Raw genomic sequence first — 14,945 nt, 5'->3', positions numbered from 1 at the left:
AAGTAGTTCATACAAGATCAATGTGTTGATGTGGGGCATGATATAATTAGGGGTATTTCAATCGTCAAGGTGATTACGCAATGAAGCTGACGACATACAAAGGACGCATATGGTTTGGGATATGTGAGTTGGAGGCAAAGCTCATTGGAAAGTAAGTTTATGTAATGACATAGTCAAAGAGTTGTCCACCTAACTTCCTCGTCACCATCCTCAACAAACGCAGAAACATTCTGCCGGAGAAATTTCAAAGTACTGTGCTAATGTGCGTGTCTTGACGTGATATGATTGTGCGATACAACTATATGTTAAAGGCACACCATTTTCCTTAAAATTTAAAACTCGGTCTTCGTCAACAAAACAAAGTATTATGGAGGCGCATTGCACGAGGATGGCCAATACTGGTGAAAAGAATCTCTGTTTTAAAAAGTGGTAAGCATTTCTAAGACATGACACATGCCATGAACCATACAAGAATAACAACTTACGTGAACAGATTCGTCATTGTGTATGGTTTTGATTCAATAGTATATTATTATGTGTTGAGAAGCTTACATACATGTTATTGTTTTAATGAAACTGACCGTCACAGTTACTGTAAATTCGTTCTGTGTAAGTCCTACTCCTAATGCAAAGGAAATGAGTCGTGAACATTCAATTTACAACTACAAGAGGTAATTGAATAAACCAATCGAGATTTGGAATTTTATGATGAAAATGCTTTGGTTTGTACGTGATTCTCTTCTCGTCATTTTAGCTTTATATTTGGGTTTCTAACAAACGTAATTTTGAGATTGGTCACTTGATGAGTTTATACTCATATTCAACGTCACGTCTTTTCTAAAATTGATGTCTTTTGCAATTGTGATTAAGCATTATCTTTTTACGTGTTATATTGTTTGGACAATAGTTTCTCCCCAGTCAATAGACAAGATTAATTATAGAGTATTCGAGTTAAATATAGTATAATCTTGGGATAATGGTTAACAAGAAATTAATAGAATATGATAGCATCATGATGTAAAGATGGAGTAGCGTTAGAAGCGTGAACAAGATGATAATTTTACTTTGACTGCTAGATTAAATTTGCCCAACATTATTTTACTCAAAGAAACTTCAATCACATTCCACGCCAATTTCCATTCAATGTTTATATAAATAATAAGCAATTTACTTTTCAATTTATATAACACTATAGCCTCTTGTTTGTTTTATTCTTTATTTATTCTTGAATATTTTATTTTATTTTACATAATAATCTACAATTTATTATAATTTAAAATAATTAAGAAAATGGCACTTTTGAAATTATGAAAGCTTCACCCAACAAAGCAAAAAGAGCTTGGATTTTCTTAAGAAATCATGAAGATTCAATTACAAGCATGACCAGAAATAACTCTCTACCCACGCAGCACGCCATAATTGGATTTCCTCCGCAAAATGTTGCAAGTTTCCAACTCTTATCACCGCGCAATAAGCTAAGTTAGGAGGGATGTGAACATGTTTGTCAACGTAAATAAAAATATTATTGCTTAGTTTATCCACATGAGAACTAGTAAATAAATAACGGGGCTTACCTGTACTATGCGAGCATGTTCATATGCATCAGCCGTACTTAAAAATTCCTCCACGCTATTTTTGAGAAATAAAAACAGAGATACATCCTTATTTCCAAAAAAAATTAGCCCCGCAATAAGGAGAAATTTTTTATTGTGATCGGAATATGAATGGTACACCATGTGTTTTTACATAAGTGGTGAAAATTTTGATTTTTTAAGTTATTAACTTTTTAACACATATATCCTACTATTTGTATAATAACACGTAATATACCATCATTGTTCCAATCACACTAAAAATCTCTCCGCAATAAGTTGAAAGAATGAATTACTTGGAAAAGTTTCTTTGTGTATGTAAGAGGCATGACGTAATTAGTTACATGGAAATTTCTCTCCTAAAAAATCTCAAAAACTGAGTAAAAGGCGCAAAGTCAACTAAAAAACCAAATTACACTTGTCCCCATTGCCGCGCGAGTTTATTTCAGAGTCTAATTTTCAATTCCACAGAAGAAACCACGTGGCTGTTGCTCTCTCCTTTCTCACACACTTCCCTCAACACTCCGTTCCTATATATAACCCCACCCGCACCTATTTCCACTCAACGGCTCTTACAAGTCCCCTAGCACAACCAATTCATCCACCATGGCAGCCAATTCCCGGACGCTCGAGATCACGGTTATCTCCGCCGAGAATCTGAAATTAGATCGAAAACCCATCAAGAAAAACTCCTCTGTGACCGTCCGGCCCGACACCAACAGTCAGTTTTGCACCACGGAAATGGACACCGAAGGCGGCGCCTACCCTCGATGGAACGAGAAGCTCGTGCTCGACTTGCCAGCGCACTCGAGGTCCATCACGGTAGATGTCCAATGCAAGACGTCGTACGGCGTCAGGACGGTCGGGACGGCGACGATTCCGGCGTCGGATTTTGTAGGTGGGTACGTGCCGGAGGGTTACCTGCATTTTTTGAGTTACAGACTGAGGGATAACAGAGGGGAGAGGAATGGGATTATTAATATTTCTGTGAGAATGAAGGTTCCGGAGATTTACGCTTGTTCAAGTTCAACGACGTCGTCTCACTCGAGAATGGGGTTTCCGGTGGCTGAGAACAATAATTTTGGTGGCGGCGTTGCGGCAGGAGTTCCGGTTTGGTATGGTTCTTATCAGAAAAAACATTATTGAAGATCCACCTGCTGAAAGAATAAGAACAATATAGCTTTTTTTTCTTTTGGGTTCTGCTCACGGATTTTTGTACACAAATATTGGGTGTATTTTTGCTCACCACCAATGAGCTTAAATTTTTAGATTTTGTGTCTATTAACTATACAGATCTTCAAATTTAAAATCATTTAAAGGAGGTGAGCATCATCTTCACTTAAAAGTCACGAGAAAAAATACTCCCGAAATTTAGACTCTTGGTTAAGGAGAATGCCAAATCAATGGCTTTTGTGTTCTTGAACAAAATTTTATGCCCACTTTTTTTTGGTAATCTTTATGCTACAATTGAATTCATTGTTACAAATTACAAATACCTGATTGTTTTTGTTTTGATTAAAAGAGTACGTAGAATTCCCACTATAATCTTAATCTTGTAGTCTAATACCTAAACACGCAGGAATTAGATTTGATCTCATACCCGTTATCTCTCTCCTATATTTTTCCAACTTCTCTTTAGTCTCAGTAAACATTCGTTCGTCGTAGTATGAAATTTTCTTTGAAAGATGATGGAAAACTAGGCTGCTCTATTTGAATCCAATTTTTTTTAACTAGAAAATAGTTTTTAAATTTTAGGCTTTAAAAACTTATTTGATTGAATTATTTTAAAAAACTAATCTCGAGACTAAATTAAAAAATAAATAAATAAATAAATAACCTATTCACTAAAAACACCAGTTTAAGTTTTATGATTTAAAACAATTATAAATTTCATACCAAACAAGTTTTTGAGTCTTAAAAAAAATTGTTTTCAAGGGATGTTCTTAAAAAAAAATTATTTTGAAAAATGATGAAATTTTTTTAATAGGATACCAAACAAACCCTAAGAATATTTGCTTAACTGCTTAATCAAACAAACCAAAGCGAACTAGCCATTAATGAATTGATTTGTTTTGGTGGTATTTCTCTCCAAAGTCATTGAAAGATGTTTTAAGTTCGAAAATTATCTCTTCCAAATAATGAAATATTAAAAAATAAAATAACTAAAAGGGTGATGCTAGAGAGACGTCATTTTAAATCATATTTTATAAGCTACACGATGTGACAGATGATCGTTGGATTTCTTTTTTAAATCATTAAAAAAGAAGTCTAACCATTAATAGTCACATCATGTAATTTACAACATCTAACAAAAAAGATGGCATTCCTAACATTATTTTTTAAATGATGTAGCTGTTCACATCAGATGCCACATAAGGTGGTATATAAATATGGTATAAAACATGGTAAGAATATCGTTACTGTATTTTAAATAAACAACTATTGCGATCAAGTTTAGTGGGACCTTACCTCAGCCAGCCGCCAGCTGCCAGCGATAACAGCTTGGACCACGTCCTTCCTTCTAGATGTCCTCCAGATTCTTCCTTTCGGCATGCATTTCTAATGCTACACCGTTCAAGCGGATACAGTGCAGGCTGCTCCTCAATGGCTGCCTATGAACATCACCTGTTTCCAGACGAGAAAAATAATAAGCCTTTATAACATAAAGTATTTCACATCAAATAAGTCACCCATTCTCCAAAACTGAAGCCGCAAGCTTGTCCATGCTCGCTTGCTGGTTTTTAACAAAGAATCCAAAGCCAGGACAAATACAACAACCATAAAATATCGAAGCTGCAGCAACGCAACCGGAAAAAACAATTATACATTGCTCTTGTGCAGGTTCGATCTACATTGATTCCCCACCCACCTAACAACTATTTAATCCACTTACGTTGTCGTTCTACTAAAAAAAACAATAAAATAACAAAAATATCATTTCCACGACACAATCAACCTTTCTTGGCTACGTAAATCTGTATAGGGCAGACCCGCGACCTATATAGGGGCTTCGACGTCCCATACTTTGTGTTTCATATATCCATCAAATTGATTTTTAGTGAAAGAAAGAAGGCTTATTTATTGATTTAATTCTCTGAACTGATATATTAGTTGACACTCCGTCCTATATAGACAGATATGTACACGAAAATAATAAAACTTGAAAATCATACATAAATAGATTAAATTGAAAAGTGAATAGAAGAGCAGTAAAAGTTAGTATATATCTCTGGTCAATCATATATACGATTCTTTACAACTGCACATGATTCAAGTTCTTCAAAGCTACACCATACTTCTCTTCATCTTGGTCATCAAATGTCTTGAAACTTTATATCATTTTCTCTACATAAATCAAAACCTAAAGCAATTATAGATCATAATATATCTTGTTTGTAATCATGTACAAAACAAACCAGCCTCATTTCCCTTTTATAGGGTCGCAGTTTTGCTGTACCCAATTTAGTCCTTCATGTCTCATTTCCGTTTGATCGACCCATGTCTTTCTACTTAATGGAGCTTTTTTAACTGCCTGCAAAAAATTGAAAATTGATAGAGCCAAAACTCCCCAGTAACACAACCGCAACCACCACCCCTCCTCTTCGCCAACGAAACTCATTCTCTCTCTCTACTCTCTCTTCAACCTTGTAATAGAGACAGAACAATTATTGCTCAATGAGATTCCAACTCTCGGCTATATTTGAATGGGAGACTCGTGTTCAATTCGATTCGTCGACTCCAATTTGATTTAATTGATTGACCAATAATTACTAAAACGCTAGGATTGGTGTATATACTCGCCGACGACGGCCATGATTCCTGGATTTGTTGTGCGAGTTTGAAGAGGGACGGGGGGAGAGAGGGAGGGAGAGGGAGGGAGGGAGGGAGAGGGAGAGAGAAGGAGGGCTGGCAGTAGCAAAGAGGAAAGCGACGGGCTTCTGACGGCAAGGTGGGGTGGTTGTTGCGGTTGCCTGCTAGATTTGTGGGTAGCTTATTAATTGGGCGTGTTGTCATCGTCATGTTCTCCCAAACTCCCATCTTGTGGTTTATTATTTAATTTAATTTATTATTCTTTTATTAATTTATTTTGTAAAACAAAATTGTAAGACTTAGACCATCTCTAACCCTTAACCTAAAACTTAAAATTTTTAACCCAGAAAATTTAGGTTTTAATCCAAAAACAATTTTTATACTTCAACCCTTCTGGTCTAAAATTTTAGCCTTAGATTATTAAATAATGAATTTAGGTTAATTTTTTTCTTAAAGTAATTTTTTTAAAGAAAAAATTATGTAGACTATCCTAATTTAATTATATGAACATTTTAACTTTAAAATGTTTAGATTCTGACAAATACTGAAAAATCACTAATCGATACCATAAAACTCGTTAAACACTATGAAAAAATAAGAAACAAATAAAAGATTTTTTTTTAATTACTTTAGCCGTTAGATTTAAATTTGGATCGTTAAATTATTTTTTTTTACCGTTGAATTTCATCAAATTAGATCTTAACTGTTTGATTCAATGAATTTATAAATATAAAACTAAATAAAATATATACATATATATATATATATATATATATATATATATGGTGGACTAACCCACCTAATCCTGGGCTAAATCTGGCTTTGTTTTAGGTTTTAGGTTTTAGGTCCAATGTTAAGCTTGGGTTGGGTTGGATTTGAGGGGGAATAGAAAGGGGAAAATAGGTTGTAGACCAGTGTTGGAGATGATCTTAACATGGTTAAACCTTTGTTAAGTAGAAGGACACATGTCGATCAAACGGAGAGGAGACATGAAGAAGACACGAAATTGAGGACAACAAACATGGGGCCCTTTCATAGTTAAGAAGAAAGATCTAGAATATAATTTTTGAAAACATACTGGGCATAAATCTATGTGTGGTATTGATTTTTGATACGCCTTTTCTGGTTTTATTTTTTCTGACTCGTTTGGAAACGGTCCATCCTTAGCTTTATATTAATTATTAGACATTGAAAGAAATCTTTACGAATTAACTCTTACACACATTTTCTGTGAAGAGATTCAATGTACGAAAAAAATAAAACAAATAAAAAATAATAAAATTCCACATAATTTATAATTAACATACTATACACAAGTGTATAAAATAAAATGTCCTAGTAAAAAATTTCTGTGGATCTTCGCTTTGTCGGCTTCATTCTATAATATCTTTCGAACAATTCTTAGATGCGTTTCAAATTACATGATTAAACGTTGTATGAGTGAAGAAGTTGATCAGTAAGCAAGCGCCTTGCAAAATCAGACACAAGAACATGTATAAAGAACTTGCTTCTTTCTCAAACCCTTTGTTTCCAATCCCTAAGGATTGGAGTGGAATATTCATACTATCAAGGCATAAGGCGGCGAATCGAGGTTGTCGGCAACTCTTTTCAATCCGACGTACGTAAGGATTACGATGAACTTCATTCCCCAAGGATTGAGTGAGAAGTCCGAAGCATCCAAAACTGAAGTCGCAAGTTTGTCTATGGTCGCTATTTTAATCTAAAGCGACCATGGACCTTATAAAAAAAATACAACATATATATTTAAACAGACCTCCAATTTGTTGAAATGTGTACATTGTTAACTTGCCCATAAGTATCTTATAAAAAAATTTGGTTTCATTCTTGCCCTTAGTAATATATTGTGACATGGTCTACTTGCTAAGAGCAAGTCCACCTCGTGTGGGTAGGCCGGCTCACAGCACACAAAACAACCCAACACCCCCCAAAAGTGCTCCAGCCCAGCCTAATAGGCTGGCACCCAACCCAAGCTAGCTTCTAGGCTGGCCCAGAATATGTTGAGCCAAGGCCTAGCCTATGTGACGTCATGCTGGCGTCAACATGACGTCACATGCCAGTTCTTCTTTTTTTTTTTTTTTTTTTTGCACCAGGTGCGTACGAAACACGCGCAAGTGGCCACGCGTTCTGACAAGCGAGACAGAGAAGGCCCAGATGCCATGTGGCTCATCCTGGACGTTGGATTTCAAACGGTAAAATTTTTTTGAAATTCAAATCCAACGCCTAGCCATGTGGTGCGATCTGAGCTGTTGGATTTGAATCTTTTTCAAATCCAACGGTCCAGATTAATTATCTTAATAAAAATTCAAAAAAAATTCAAAAAAAAAAATTTAATTATTTTTTTTTTCTATAAATACCTAACCATCATCTTCCACCTTACACCAAATTTCAATATTTTCAACACTTTCACCCAAAATAGTACTTTCAGATAATAACACGTGGCGCGACAAGATTGATTAAAAATCCTATCTGAAATTAAAACTATTTTTTTATTTTATAAAAAATTAATAATATTTTAAATGGGTTGAGTGCCAGCGCATTTTGTAGGGGTGGAGATCGTTTGTGCCAATGCATTTTTTAGACTTTGTACCAACGCATTTTTTGGACTTTGTGCTAGCGCTTTTTTTGGGGGTCGACTTGCTCTAAATATGCTACTAGCCATGGCAAAAAAAATATTAACCTACATAAGGGAGCTTTAATGAAAAGAGTTTGGGTTGAGTTTATTTTAACTAAAAACTATCCTATAACTTTATTTAATGAAAAGAATTTAAACTTTAATGAAAATGACTTAAATTTTTATGAAAATGACAAAAGTTTAAAATAATAAAAATAAAATAGAAAAAAGTAATTTAAATTGACGTGAGTCTATCACACACACTATTTCAGAAACTAAGATGTATTAGGCTATTTTTGACACTGACTTCTCTCAATAATCCAACGCTTTGAGTTCATTGCGGCTGTTCAGGTGTAAAAATCTAATTGATCCATAAGGACCATTTAATTCTCCGAGAAGTTGTTCTTAAAGAGAATTGTTATTGGCACTCCAAACTTTCTATATTTGGAAAGAAAAATACGCTTGTGAGGAGTGTAGAATGAGATTTTTAGAGTGTCAATAACACTTCCCGTTCTTAAATTAACCTGGAGAAAGATTGGGCATTTTACACCTTTTTTTGGCCAGAAAATTCCAATTGTGAAATGGAAATTATCCATCTTCGCCGGAATATGTAAATAAAACTTAAATTTACATTTTCTACTGAGTACTACGGTTAGTGATATTCCTCTTCACTCGTAAGTGAGAGGTCTTAGGTTAGATTTTGCCAAATGCGAAGTTTAACCACATTATTACTAGCTCATTGTGAGGCTAATCCCACCCCTTATCCTTGGTGTAAATAATATCATTTGTTCAAATAAAAAAAATAAAACTTAAATTTACATTCATTTTTACATTTTTTTGTAAGACATATTCTGAAATCACAACAAGAAGACATTAGGATCACAAACAAATCAAATCAATATAAAATAGAGATGAACTAAATATATTGAACTTATCTGTAGAATACGAAAGACATGGCTCTTCCAGATGACAAAAGATGAGTTCACAAGGTTGCCTTCTCCTTCCAATACTCCAAAATATCTCTCTACTGTATGAATAGGTTTTAGTATTCTGAGGAATTCAATGTATGGAAGCAGGGACTTAACCTAGTATTTATTTACCATTGGGGTTCCTTATTGGCCGGCATATTAACAGCTACGAAAATCAAACCCTAACACTTAAGTGTTTAAGTCCCACCATGATACTATATCTTTGTCGCAAAATCCATCAGATTTCTTTAGGTCAATTGCAAAGGATAAGACTTCATAATCCTTATTTCATTAGGACTATCAGATTACTTAAGTTGTTAACAACTCGATAAACAAGTGGCTTACAACACAAGTAATCCAATACATCATTCATTGTCATTCACAACTTTACATTATCCCACTTGAATGTCAATGATTTATCCTAACAAATAAGAACTCATGGTGATCACTGAGTCTTCATAAGTATGCAACAACCTTTCCTAGCAACTTGTCACTTTGAATCGAATGCAGAACCAAAGAAAACAAAGAACAATTTGGTCTGTTCCTTGCACTCCAAGATCGCATACACATTCAACTTAAAGCACTTTGTTGCTATCAAAGTCATGGTGTCAAGAGCTAATAGTCAAAACATTAGCTCACAATAGTCGAACTGAAAATATGAAAATATATGTACAGAAGTAGTTCACAAAAGAACTCAACAACGTTGGTAACAACATCCAACTTTTCTGTCAATTTAGAATATGATAAGAGAACAAGTAAAATACGACATACTATTTACAAAATCAGAACCTCTTATTAAAACTTATGAACAAAATTTAAACCAAATTTACTCTTAAATTTTCAACACAAAAGGTAATCTCTTACTGCCACTGATTAACAGAGACAAAATTATATATAGATAAATTATTATTACTCCCACTGATTAAGAGAGTAAAACAAAACTTTGAAAATGTCTACAAAATGAAATAGATACCTTTCAAATAATCCCATTAGCAAAACATTAGTCATGGGATCTAAAACATAAAATTTGTCAGCTTAACATCTTTATTCTATATATATGTAGGGAAGAGGCTCTTGTGACTGAAAAACTATACAAAATCATTTGATCAGTTTTGTTCATCTAACATTTGACAAAAATAGAAAACTTTAACTAAATGTTTTCTTATCACATCAAAAGCATATAATTCCAAAATCATCTTTGGACAAAAACTAATTATATTAGGTTTGCAGAGCTAAAACATAAAATACAAGGGTAAATGTATATAGCTTCAACACTTTTGAGCAGATGAAGTATATACAATCTTGTCAATTCCATGTTTCACTATACATTGATTTATAGTTGTACTGAATAAGAAAACACTTTTGAGCAAATTAATTATTCCTCAATAACATATAAATCACAAGTCCAATTTCTTGAACAACAAACAAGAATTAATAAACAAAACATTTTTGAGCAAAATATACTCATTAACCCTTTTTGAAGTTCCTGCAAGATTAGTTGCATATATAACAAATAAAATATAAACAAGTATGATAATATACGTTTTATCTACCAAAACCATGACCATTAAAAGCATGCAAAATTGATGAGTATGAAGCCCATAATACATTACTTCTCCCACTTGGGCAAACACTCAAAATTGCAAGTTTAAACACTAGAGAAAGTGGTTTTCATATAACAAAATATAGGCTAGTTGAATCAATAAAGATCAAATACATAATTTTTTTTATTTTTTATTTTATTTTTAAAGTAGGATAGAATTAAAAGTTCCATAAAAACTTATGCAATGACTACAAATTTTATTTTATTTTAGTGTATGAGAGAAGACCCACATATGTGTTAAAGATTAGGTCATAAATTAAAATGAAACCTAATAAGAGAATCCAAACTCAAAATTTATGTTTTAATTCTAAAACAAAGTCGATTAAAGTAAACACATAGATATCTCAACAACATCATTTTTTCAACAATAATTTTAATCCAATTTAGAATTCACATAAAATTAAGGCAAAAGATTGGCAAATTTACCTACTCATTCTCGATTCTGCAAGATTCATCATGGAAGTAGTTGAGTTGTGGAGGATCGAACCAACTTCAAATTGCATGATTGTTACACCTTTGGGCAGAAACTAATCATGCAAAGAAAATACCTACATAGCTAGCCAAAACATAAAATACACAAAATACATATAGCTTCAATAACTTTGGCCAGATGAAAATATGTTAGAAGTACTTTATGATTTGCTATAATACTAATTTATAATTGGTGAGTGATTTCCTGAAATTCCCATTGGGACAAAAGTATTCACCATATAAATTAGAATTCTAATTTTTCAAAATAATCCTTTAGAACAGTATTAAATAACCGTTTTGTTGGATATTCAATGATTCTCAAAAGATTCAATTAAACACAAAAGTATGTCGTTGTTGACATTGAACAATAGAGTTCTCGAAAGAGGAAACATGATTATTCAGTTATTCAATAAGGACCAAAATGATCAATTAGTAAACTGATGCCACTTTCCAATTTTCTCTCGAAAGACAATTGTCATCATAATCTGAATTGATGACCAAACAAAACATTGGTTTAAGCAAAATAAATCAATACTTCTTTAAATTTAATCAATGTTGTCTATAAAAGTCATTAGTATTGAGAATTTGCATGAAATAAGGACATCTTGGAACCATAAACTTGTATAATTATCGGTACCAATAGATGTGCACAAATCAGTGATACAATATCACATAACAAAACTAGTTTTGAAGTACCAAAATTCAACAGTACTACTTTAGTTTGCAAATTCACTAAAAACTCAATTCTCTTTAGATTGTCATGAAAATTTTTAGGTATGCACAAGACATATATGGCTACTATTTTGCAAAATTTCATGATTTTTAAAAATTTTAAGTGACCCAAACATGAATTCGAAAAGAGAGGTGCTTTAGAAACTGCAGAAAATGTTCAGTACCGACCTGAGATTTCAAATTCACCAAATATTCATGGTTCATCCAATATGCATGAAAATTTTCAGACAAAGTAAACATAAAAATATGTTATTTCCCAACATTTCATAATTTTTTGAGATTTTACAAGTGTACTAACAACAGATTCGAAATAAGTTGTGCTGCTGAAACAACAGAAATTCTGCAAAACATACCCAAGACTAAATAATTCACCAAAAGTTCAATCTTGCTCCAATGTGCATGAAAATTTCCAGAAATGAAGTAAACATATAAATTTACTGTCACTCAAAATTCCATAATTTTTTCAATTTTACAAGTGGGCTAAAAATAAAATCTAAATGGAATGTGCTGCAGAAACCACATAAATTCTGCAGTACAGTCTCAAGATTAAAAAAATCATCAATAATTCATTTTCAAACCAATGCTCGTAAAAATTTTCATATTTAAAAAAAAAAACATCTCAATATATATCATACTAAAATTTCATGAATTTATGAGTTACATTGATATATCAAAATAATATCACAAACAGACTATTCTGCAGAAGTCTGCAGAATTCCAGCAACATGGTATCACACTTAAAATTTTACCATAAATCCATTTCTTGTCCCAAAAACGTGGAAAAATACCAGCATCTACAATCCATTTAATATTACGACATGATCGAATTTCATAATATTTGGAGTTGTGGAAGTCTATCAAGCCCAGGTTGTTGTCATGAATGGTTTTCCTTACGAAAATTACATCAGTTATATAGAATACTAAAAGTAATATTCATTGCAACAATAGAAGCGACTATCATTTCATAGAGAAATAACCAAGAACCAAAACTTATTCATTTGCATATGCACTATAAGGATAAGAATCGAAAAATGCAAAATTGAATTAATCCCAAATGAAAACACTATATTTGCTCAGAAACAACAAGATAGTTTTTCAACTTCTCAATTATAATATCACAAAATCAATTCGGTTGAAACAAAAAGCTTAATTTCAATTCAACCAAATTGCAATAATTTATGAAAAGCAGTTTCATGCCTTCGCGGGAATACCCCGAAATTTCAAGCTTTAATTCGAGCATTACAGTGATTGAAGGAGGTTGGTGAAAGATGGGCATTGATGAACAGAAACCCTCACGCGAGGGAGAAACCCTTTACTGTTCGCATGTTTCAACCTCTTTTTTTTTTTTAAATAATCAAATAAAAACCGGTAATATTTATCAACTAAATTAATAATCAGAAAATTATATAATAAATCAAAAGCATACAACAAACCTTGTTAGAGTTGTTCAGTTTATCTTGATGCCCAGGTAAACGTGATAAAGAAAAAATTGCAAGAAAAAATTTGCAGAAAACAGAAGCATGGTTATGGAAGAAAAACCTCATTGCCCAGATTCAACAATCCCTTTTCCTAGTTCTTTATTTTGGCATTAGATAGATAATTTATTTAAAGACACTTGATTCATATAATTGGAAAAATCACAACAAAGATGACACGATCTTCTCGCGGAAGCAAGAAAAACCCCAGAATCATATCACAAGAGCGCGATTAGTCGAACCAAAACAAACCCACTCTTAATAATTAAATGAAAGCCAAAAATAAATAATTAAATTTCATGAAAACTACTTAACGGTAGCAGTATGCATAATCACCACCCAGACCAATCCATATATTATTAACCACGAAAAATCATTGCACACCAACACAAAATTGCGGAAGCATCAAAACAAATTTTCATGAGATGGAACAGTAGAAAGCATCCAACCAAAACGATAAGCAAATTTTCTTTAGTATGTGAATCATCTTCAATAAACAATTTTGCTTATCCCTTTATATCGGAACCTAAGCTTGTTGTGCAGCTATGATACCACATGTAAGACATATTCTGAAATCACAACAATATGACATTAGGATCACGAACAAATCAAATCAATATAAAATAGAGATGAACTAAATATATTGAACTTATCTGTAGAATACGAAAAACATGGCTCTTCCAGATGACAAAAGATGAGTTCACAAGGTTGCCTTATCCCTCCAATACTCCAAAATATCCCTCTACTATATGAATAGGTTTTAGTATTCTGAGGAATTCAACGTATGGAAGCAGGGACTTAAACTAGTATTTATATACCATTGGGGTTCCTTATTAGCCGGCCTATTAATAGCTACGAAAGTCAAACCCTAACACTTAAGTGTTTAAGTCCCACCATGATACTATATCTTTGTCGCGAAATCCATCAGATTTCTTTAGGTCAATTGCAAAGGATAAGACTCCATAATCCTTATTTCATTAGGACTATCAAATTACTTAAGTTGTTAACAACTCGATAAACAAGTGGCTTACAACACATGTAATCCAATACATCATTAATTGTCATTCACAACTTTACATTTTTAGTGTAGGTCCCCCACTAATCAAAGAAAGAAAATTAATTGGGATCGCAAATTTACATTCTCATTGAAGTAGATTCTTCATTTGCATATGCAAAAAATGTAAAATGGAATGTAAATATAATTTTTGCATCTCAAATTTGTATTTTTTCTTTGAAGATGCCCTAAATAAATTTTTAAAAATAAAGTCTCTCTCGTATATTTATTTTGTCATGCGAGAATGTAATATCTTATTCTTCCAAATAATTTCTATTATCAAGTCATAAGAATTATGAAGTTGTTGAAAAATAATCCAAAGTGGAGCCGCAAGCTTGTGCATAGCCGCTTGTTTTTCACAATGAATCCAAAGTGCGCACAAGGACAGGAACCAAAAAAGCTCACGTTGTATGAGAGCAACTTCAGCGTTGGAGCCCTCCTCCCAGGCTATTCACTATTCAATCCACCTAGTGAACAGTAATTGCCTTTTGTATCTCCATCGTTACACTTCAATAGCCATGGTAATAGGCAATAAAATATTAGTATTTTTTTATTTATAAAATAATACAAAATAATTTTAATTGTAATTTCGGATAAGATTTTTAATC

At 32.8% G+C, this 14,945-nt stretch overlaps 1 pseudogene; it reads left to right on the top strand.

Moving 5' to 3' along the window:
* Positions 1–2,169: 2,169 nt before the first annotated feature.
* LOC137721480 (BON1-associated protein 2 pseudogene) lies at positions 2,170–2,992 on the top strand (annotated as a pseudogene).
* Positions 2,993–14,945: the final 11,953 nt, after the last annotated feature.

Source organism: Pyrus communis, chromosome 1, assembly GCF_041283825.1.
Source record: "Pyrus communis isolate YQ-2024b chromosome 1, ASM4128382v1, whole genome shotgun sequence".
Classification (NCBI taxonomy): Eukaryota; Viridiplantae; Streptophyta; class Magnoliopsida; order Rosales; family Rosaceae; genus Pyrus; species Pyrus communis.
Note: the sequence above shows the minus strand (reverse complement) of the source record. Positions and strands in the feature narration are given on the sequence as shown.